Source organism: Astatotilapia calliptera, chromosome 19 (genome assembly GCF_964374335.1).
Source record: "Astatotilapia calliptera chromosome 19, fAstCal68.1, whole genome shotgun sequence".
NCBI lineage: Eukaryota > Metazoa > Chordata > Actinopteri > Cichliformes > Cichlidae > Astatotilapia > Astatotilapia calliptera.
Window position 1 is genome coordinate 86,951 of NC_137440.1, and position 7,149 is coordinate 94,099.

Below are 7,149 nucleotides of genomic sequence, written 5' to 3' on the forward strand. Positions count from 1 at the left end.
GATAAAACATCAGGTTTGACCCAGAATACAGTTTGATCCACATGATGGCGCTGTGAAAAGTGCGCGCTGTACTGGTGGCACCAGTGTCCCCAGCCCACAGACCAGTGCTGCCACTAATCGAGTTTCATTAGCAGCATCTAAATGCTGTTTAAAGGTGGACTTCATCTGTCACACAGGAGCAGTTTGGCTTCGCTTTGCCTAAATAATGACCTGGTGTATTTCTGTATACACACCTGCTAAGGATCAGGTGACTCTTATAATAAAAGGTTAATACGTAAAACCTTAAAAATAAAAAGGGCTGTTTTTAGCAGTATTTAGGCTGCAGTCTGTGTATTATGTCCATGATATTCTACAGTGGGGCAAAAAAGTATTTAGTCAGCCACCGATTGTGCAAGTTCCCCCACCTAAAATGATGACAGAGGTCAGTAATTTGCACCAGAGGTACACTTCAACTGTGAGAGACAGAATGTGAAAGAAAAATCCATGAATCCACATGGTAGGATTTGTAAAGAATTTATTGGTAAATCAGGGTGGAAAATAAGTATTTGGTCACCTCAAACAAGGAAAATCTCTGGCTCTCACAGACCTGTAACGTTTTCTGTAAGAAGCTTTTCTGTCCCCCACTCGTTACCTGTATGAATGGCACCTGTTTGAACTCATCATCTGTATAAAAGACACCTGTCCACAGCCTCAAACAGTCAGACTCCAAACTCCGCCATGGCCAAGACCAAAGAGCTTTCGAAGGACACCAGGAAAAGTATTGTAGACCTGCACCAGACTGGGAAGAGTGAATCTACAATAGGCAAGCAGCTTGGTGTGAAAAAATCAACTGTGGGAGCAATCATCAGAAAATGGAAGACATACAAGACCACTGATAATCTCCCTCCATCTGGGGCTCCACGCAAGATCTCATCCCGTGGGGTCAAAATGATCATGAGAACGGTGAGCAAAGATCCCAGAACCACACGGGGGGACCTGGTGAATGACCTGCAGAGAGCTGGGACCAAAGTAACAAAGGTCACCATCAGTAACACACTACAACGGCAGGGAATCAAATCCCGCAGTGCCAGACGTGTTCCGCTGCTGAAGCCAGTGCATGTCCAGGCCCGTCTGAAGTTTGCCAGAGAGCACATGGATGATACAGCAGAGGATTGGGAGAATGTCATGTGGTCAGATGAAACCAAAGTAGAACTTTTTGGTATAAACTCAACTCGTCGTGTTTGGAGGAAGAAGAATACTGAGTTGCATCCCAAGAACACCATACCTACTGTGAAGCATGGGGGTGGAAACATCATGCTATGGGGCTGTTTTTCTGCCAAGGGGACAGGACGACTGATCCGTGTTAAGGACAGAATGAATGGGGCCATGTATCGTGAGATTTTGAGCCAAAACCTCCTTCCATCAGTGAGAACTTTGAAGATGAAACCAGGCTGGGTCTTCCAACATGACAATGATCCAAAACACACCGCCCGGGCAACAAAGGAGTGGCTCCGTAAGAAGCATTTGAAAGTCCTGGAGTGGCCTAGCCAGTCTCCAGACCTCAACCCCATAGAAAATCTGTGGCGGGAGTTGAAAGTCCGTGTTGCTCGGCGACAGCCCCAAAACATCACTGCTCTCGAGAAGATCTGCATGGAGGAATGGGTCAAAATACCAGCTACTGTGTGTGCAAACCTGGTAAAGACCTATAGTAAACGTTTGACCTCTGTTATTGCCAACAAAGGTTATGTTACAAAGTATTGAGTTGTATTTTGTTATTGACCAAATACTTATTTTCCACCCTGATTTACGAATAAATTCTTTACAAATCCTACCATGTGGATTCATGGATTTTTTTTTCACATTCTGTCTCTCACAGTTGAAGTGTACCTCTGGTGCAAATTACTGACCTCTGTCATCATTTTAGGTGGGGGAACTTGCACAATCGGTGGCTGACTAAATACTTTTTTGCCCCACTGTACATTACAGTAAAAACAGTAATTATATAAAGAACAGATGGATCAGGATCCTGTCTGTGTCTTTACTATGATCTCAGCTGATAATGAGGCTTGAAAGAGACATGTTTGAACTTTTGCATTGTTCAGACAAATAAGCCTGCATGTTTGCATGAGCTTTAACTGTAAAACATGAAGCCTTTATTATTAAAAAAACAAAACCCTTTTGGTGTCATACAGGTAAGAAAGCAGCGAAGCGTTTTTCTCTCTAACAGATGTTTCATCTGTTTTCTCTGCCGTTGCTCTGATGGGACCTGCAGGGTGTTTTTGGTGACGTGGAGGTTTGCACAGTTGCTGCCTGTGGTGTGTGTAGAAATGTTCATGTTCTAGTCCCACTGTGAAGCACATAGACGTGTCCTGACTTCCTGTCTGTCCCACACTCTGTTGTCTCTGTTTGTTGCTGCCAACAGTACAAGTCATCTTTGCAGATTTTACTGAATTAACAAAAACATATTTACTGAAAGACTTATTCAGTAAACATGTTTGTTACACTGAGACTGAAACAGAGATCCCTGTTTACGCTCATAGAAAACGAGCCTCTGTTTTACTTTATTGAAATCAATTCTAATCACAGACAGGATCAGCAGCGTGCAGCTGCAGTGAGGTGTTAGTAGAGGAGCTGTGTTTGTGAGCTGTAGTCTGGATCAGGTCTCTGTGGGAGACTCGGTTACAGTACTTCTGAATATCCACGTGTCCACCTCACACAGCACATTTCTTCAGAATCGGTTGCTGTTTGCTAACATTTGACCTTTGCCCTTTTAGGCTGCCCTTCTGGCGCCCGTCGATGAGGACTTGGGATCTGACAAGAAGCAAACTGGGGGAAGCAGCAGAGTACCAGACTTCCCTCCTCCAGCAGGCCGGGAGATCTTGTTGCGCACCTGTGTGCCGCGACCAGCAGCGTACTCCAAGGCGCTGCCTCAGCGGCTCTTCTGTGTCCTGATGAGGGAGGAGTTTAGGTTGACCGGAGGCTTTTCCACAGACACGTCCTCCTTTTAAGTCCTGTGAACAATTCACACCTGGGATGAAGATAAGTGAAGGACACAGGATGGAGACTTTCACATGTATGAATGTGGCCATGGAGTAAGATCATAGAAATACATTTCTTCATTTGTTTGCTTTATTTGTAAGAACGGTGCAATATTTCAGCATCTACGGCTCGCCCAAGCTTAAAAGCAGGAAGCAGTATATTACTGGCATTGATTAAGAAGCATTTATGGCTTTGTCTGGAAATATGTGAAACTAAATCCTGTGTATTCATAAATCTGCAGCTGTGATAAAACAGTTTCACACTAAAACCTTCATTTTACCTTCAAAGCTTCTCTTGATGCCTTTTTAAGGAAATGAAATTTGTCGTTAGGATGGAGTTCCCCATCCTGCACTCACCACACGCTAACACAACCTTCTCAACTCTGATATTTAGTAGATTATATTTCAGTTGCAGGGATTGGTCCTGATGGTAAACATGAGAGCCGGTGAGGACTTCATGGGTCGTTTTAGCTGAGCTCCATCCTCCAGCATGTCCTGCTGCTGGATTAACACACAGCTGTTTGTTTGCATCCAACCAGAACCAGACCGTGCAGTTCTTATTCCTGTTCATAAGCTGATTGTTCAAACATGAAGCTCTTTGACGTTGTATAAAAACTGAAACGACACTTTACAGCTGACTGTGATGTTTTAAATGGAGCTGGTTCCTCGAGGCGCGTCCGACAGCATGAGGGGAAACTTGGTTTTGTCATATTTTCTTTGTTTTGTTAAGGGTGTATCCATCCCATGATACAGACACATACAGTTTAAACGATGTTTAATGTTAATCAAAACTTCTAAGATCCAGGTTGAATAAAACAGCATTAGGTGTGTGATTTCACTCTGCTCCACACACCTGCGTGCTCCAATCAGAGACACCAGAGGAACAGGTGATGAATGTGATGGGGAATGATAGGTTTGTAGCATAAACCTATTCGCTGGAACGTTAAGGACAATCTGCTACGCAGCAAAAAGCAAGACTCAAGGTACCAAAGTTCTCTGGTTCACTCATGCATGAGGGAGATCTGGCTGGAGCCAAGTGTTGTCCCACCACTTGACCTCCGTCAGACTCTCAGCCAGACTCCCCAGAGCACTCCTTTTATTGTGGTGACATGAATATGCATTGGGTCATTAACATATAACATCTTACATAGGTATACATGTGAACAAAGAATACTGTGTGTGTGAGGTCAAGATGTGACCCTGTGAAGACTCCCCAAAGCTGGTGCCAGGAGTCTAACAGGTCCATCTAAACAAAAGGCTCTTACACTCAAACAGATATACATGTGTTTGCTATACCATATATCAAGAAAAGATAAAACCTCTCCTAGGGGGTGTGATCTATGCCAGAACACACTCTGTAGAGGAGTGAACGCACTCCCCTCTTCATGCTACACAGAGTTGTTACAGACCTCCTAGGATGAGACATTCTTTCAATCTACAATTGATTATACACTTCTAAGCATATATGAGTAAATGTTTCTAAGCATAAATGACAATCAACAATACAAAACCTAACATTCCCCCCTTTATTGACCTTTATGCTAGAAAAGTTTCCAGTTATGAATACCTCATGTCTGACAGTTTCAATGCCAACATTGTTATACTCAGCATACGTCAAATCACCCTAAATCACTGTAAAAGTACAGAGTTTAACAAAGGTATTAGCGGATATCCCATTCCCCATTGATCTCATCTCATGGCAAACTGCATCCTACAAACAAACAAAGAAATTGTTAATTTAATAGTGAAAATAAGAAGATAACAATTTCAAAAACATCCCATCTTGGTGATGCTTCCTCCGGGTGTGCAATCACATGTCTCTCTGCAGAGTGGTTTGAGTTCTGCAGGGTGTCATAAATGTCTCTTCCAGTTGTTTCCATCACTGTCCATAGGACCAGAGTCCAAATGTATGTAGAATAGACATTCAAACATACCAGTTAGTTTTGTTGTTTGTCAACATGGGTCTCAGCTATTTCCAAAGCTGCAGACCTCATAGGAAACTGCTGTTATCACCACCATAGCTTCTGGTTCCTGTGCTTTTCACAGAATCATGATGTCATCCTTAGACTCCTTCCAACGCTGCTGAAGGTTTAAGGCAGAGCACGTCGTACACCTTAGTTGTCTTCCTCAGCGTCAACATTGAATCTTTCATTGTATTTAAAATCTTGCTGTGGGAAGTCTCCTCTTGATCTCCTGGAAGCTCAGTAGCACAGCTCTCTGTGTGATGTCTGCTGTGCTGAAGATGATCTCTGATCCTCCTGAAGTCTCTCTCCTGGCCTCGGCTCCCATCTTGTGGACGATCCTCTCAGGCACTCCTTTTCGTCATGGATAGTCCTGATTTTGGGCCTGCTGGATCTGTCTCAAAACATTCAGGGCGTCAGTCATGTTTGATGAATGTGCGTCTTCTTTATGTAAATGCAGCATCCGCTGGAACGCTGAAGACAATATAATTACACAGCAAAGCAAGACACGAGTAGGCAAAGTTCTTCATGTTTCTCGTGCACGGGAGAGAACTGGACAGACGCCGTTCCTTCGCTTGACCCCAGTTGCTCTCGCCCGCTCTCCCGTACCACTGCTCTTTTATTGAGGTTACATGAATATGCATAGGTTCATTAACATATGACGTCTACATACACACAAAGAGTACCGTGTGTGTGTGTGTTACTGCTGATCAAAGGGTCATATACATGAAAGCACACAACAAACATCCTTGGTCAGGAAGAGGGTAGACCCCCCCCTCACCCTAAATGGTTCACCCTAGATAACAAGGTAAGGAAGTCCTGCAATTCATCTAAACAAAGAGCACTTAGACTAGAACAGACGTAACTACGTTAATCCTACCATAAAACAATAAGACAAGGTACGACCTCTCTCATGCTCCCAGAGTGCTGTCTAATACACACAAAGTTTGCAGACTATCAAGGATCAAAACCTCTACCAATCTACAACTAATTACAAAACTCTAAGCACTAGGGGTGCAACGATACACAAAATTCACGGTTCGGTTCGATACTTTGGTGTCACGGTTCGATATTTTTTCGATACAAAAAAATGTTCATGCCTTTTTAATTTGTCATTTATTAAAATTATAAATATATATTTTAACTCAAAAGTACAGTTTTTAAATTTAACCCTAACCCTTGTGCGTGTTTTTTATTTTGACAGCGAATGCGCACCTGCGGACCACTTATGTGCAGCCCTGGTTATTTAGCTCGTCATATCGCAGCCACAGAAATTCTTTTGTCCATGAAACCATAAAGCTGCACTTTCTTTTTGCCTTATAGTCTGATTTGTCATAACTTCTCGGTTTTGTGGTAAGCTTTTCTTTGGCTGTCACTTCTTCACCCTGACCTGTCTTATTTGGCTCAGCAGAACTGAAATATATATCCTGCTGCTTTTACACACTCACTCACATAAGCTCAGCGATTCTCTGCGCGATCAACCTCTCACATGTTTAAGCTGCGGGAGATTTCACTTGTCATGTTTGCATAGTAAGCTAACGATTAATAAGACGATGTCAGAGGAATTGGTGCACAATTATCATCACTCACAGATCAGTGCTGTCGCTCTCTATACACAGTTCTCACGATTGCAAAGTGAAAGCAAAAAAACAAGCGCAAATTCAAACGCGATTTCAATGTCACATATTGACAGTGGCTCACCGATGCCAATGACATAATTACCCAGCTACATTTCCGAAAGAATGCAAAAGCATTGACATATATTTTTCCTTCCTACAGTAGCCCGACGGGCAGGGAAGAGAGATTTTGGTAGCCCGACTGAAAAAAATCGCTAGCTCCAGGACGTCGGGCTAGCGATATTGCAAGCCCTGTATCTGATTGAGGAATCACTCATCTTTGGAAAAGAGAGTTTATTACAGAGAAATGGCTCTTTCCAAAATAAAAGCTATACTATCCGCTTCTTCTGGGCTATATTCTCAGCAGCATAAGGAGAATCCTGTGCTAACAGCTGTCTAAATGACTCGGCTAAAGTTAGTAGCATGCTTGTTGTTTTTGTCTTTGCACTAGGATGATGTCGGTGTAAATGTGCAGTCATATTCGTTGTGTTCCCACTAGTGATTTCAGGTTAATCTCGTTGAAATGACCTTAACGCCACAACACGGCAAATCTCG

At 43.0% G+C, this 7,149-nt stretch overlaps 1 pseudogene across 1 annotated transcript in view; it reads left to right on the forward strand.

The window, feature by feature from the left end:
* The window catches only part of LOC113012710 (rab3 GTPase-activating protein catalytic subunit-like), a 29,002-nt pseudogene extending 22,707 nt beyond the window's left edge, over positions 1 to 6,295 (forward strand). Inside the window, exon 17 of the transcript XR_013903911.1 lies at positions 2,754 to 6,295. The product of XR_013903911.1 is annotated as a rab3 GTPase-activating protein catalytic subunit-like (transcript). The remainder of the gene's footprint in view (positions 1 to 2,753) is intronic.
* Positions 6,296 to 7,149: the final 854 nt, after the last annotated feature.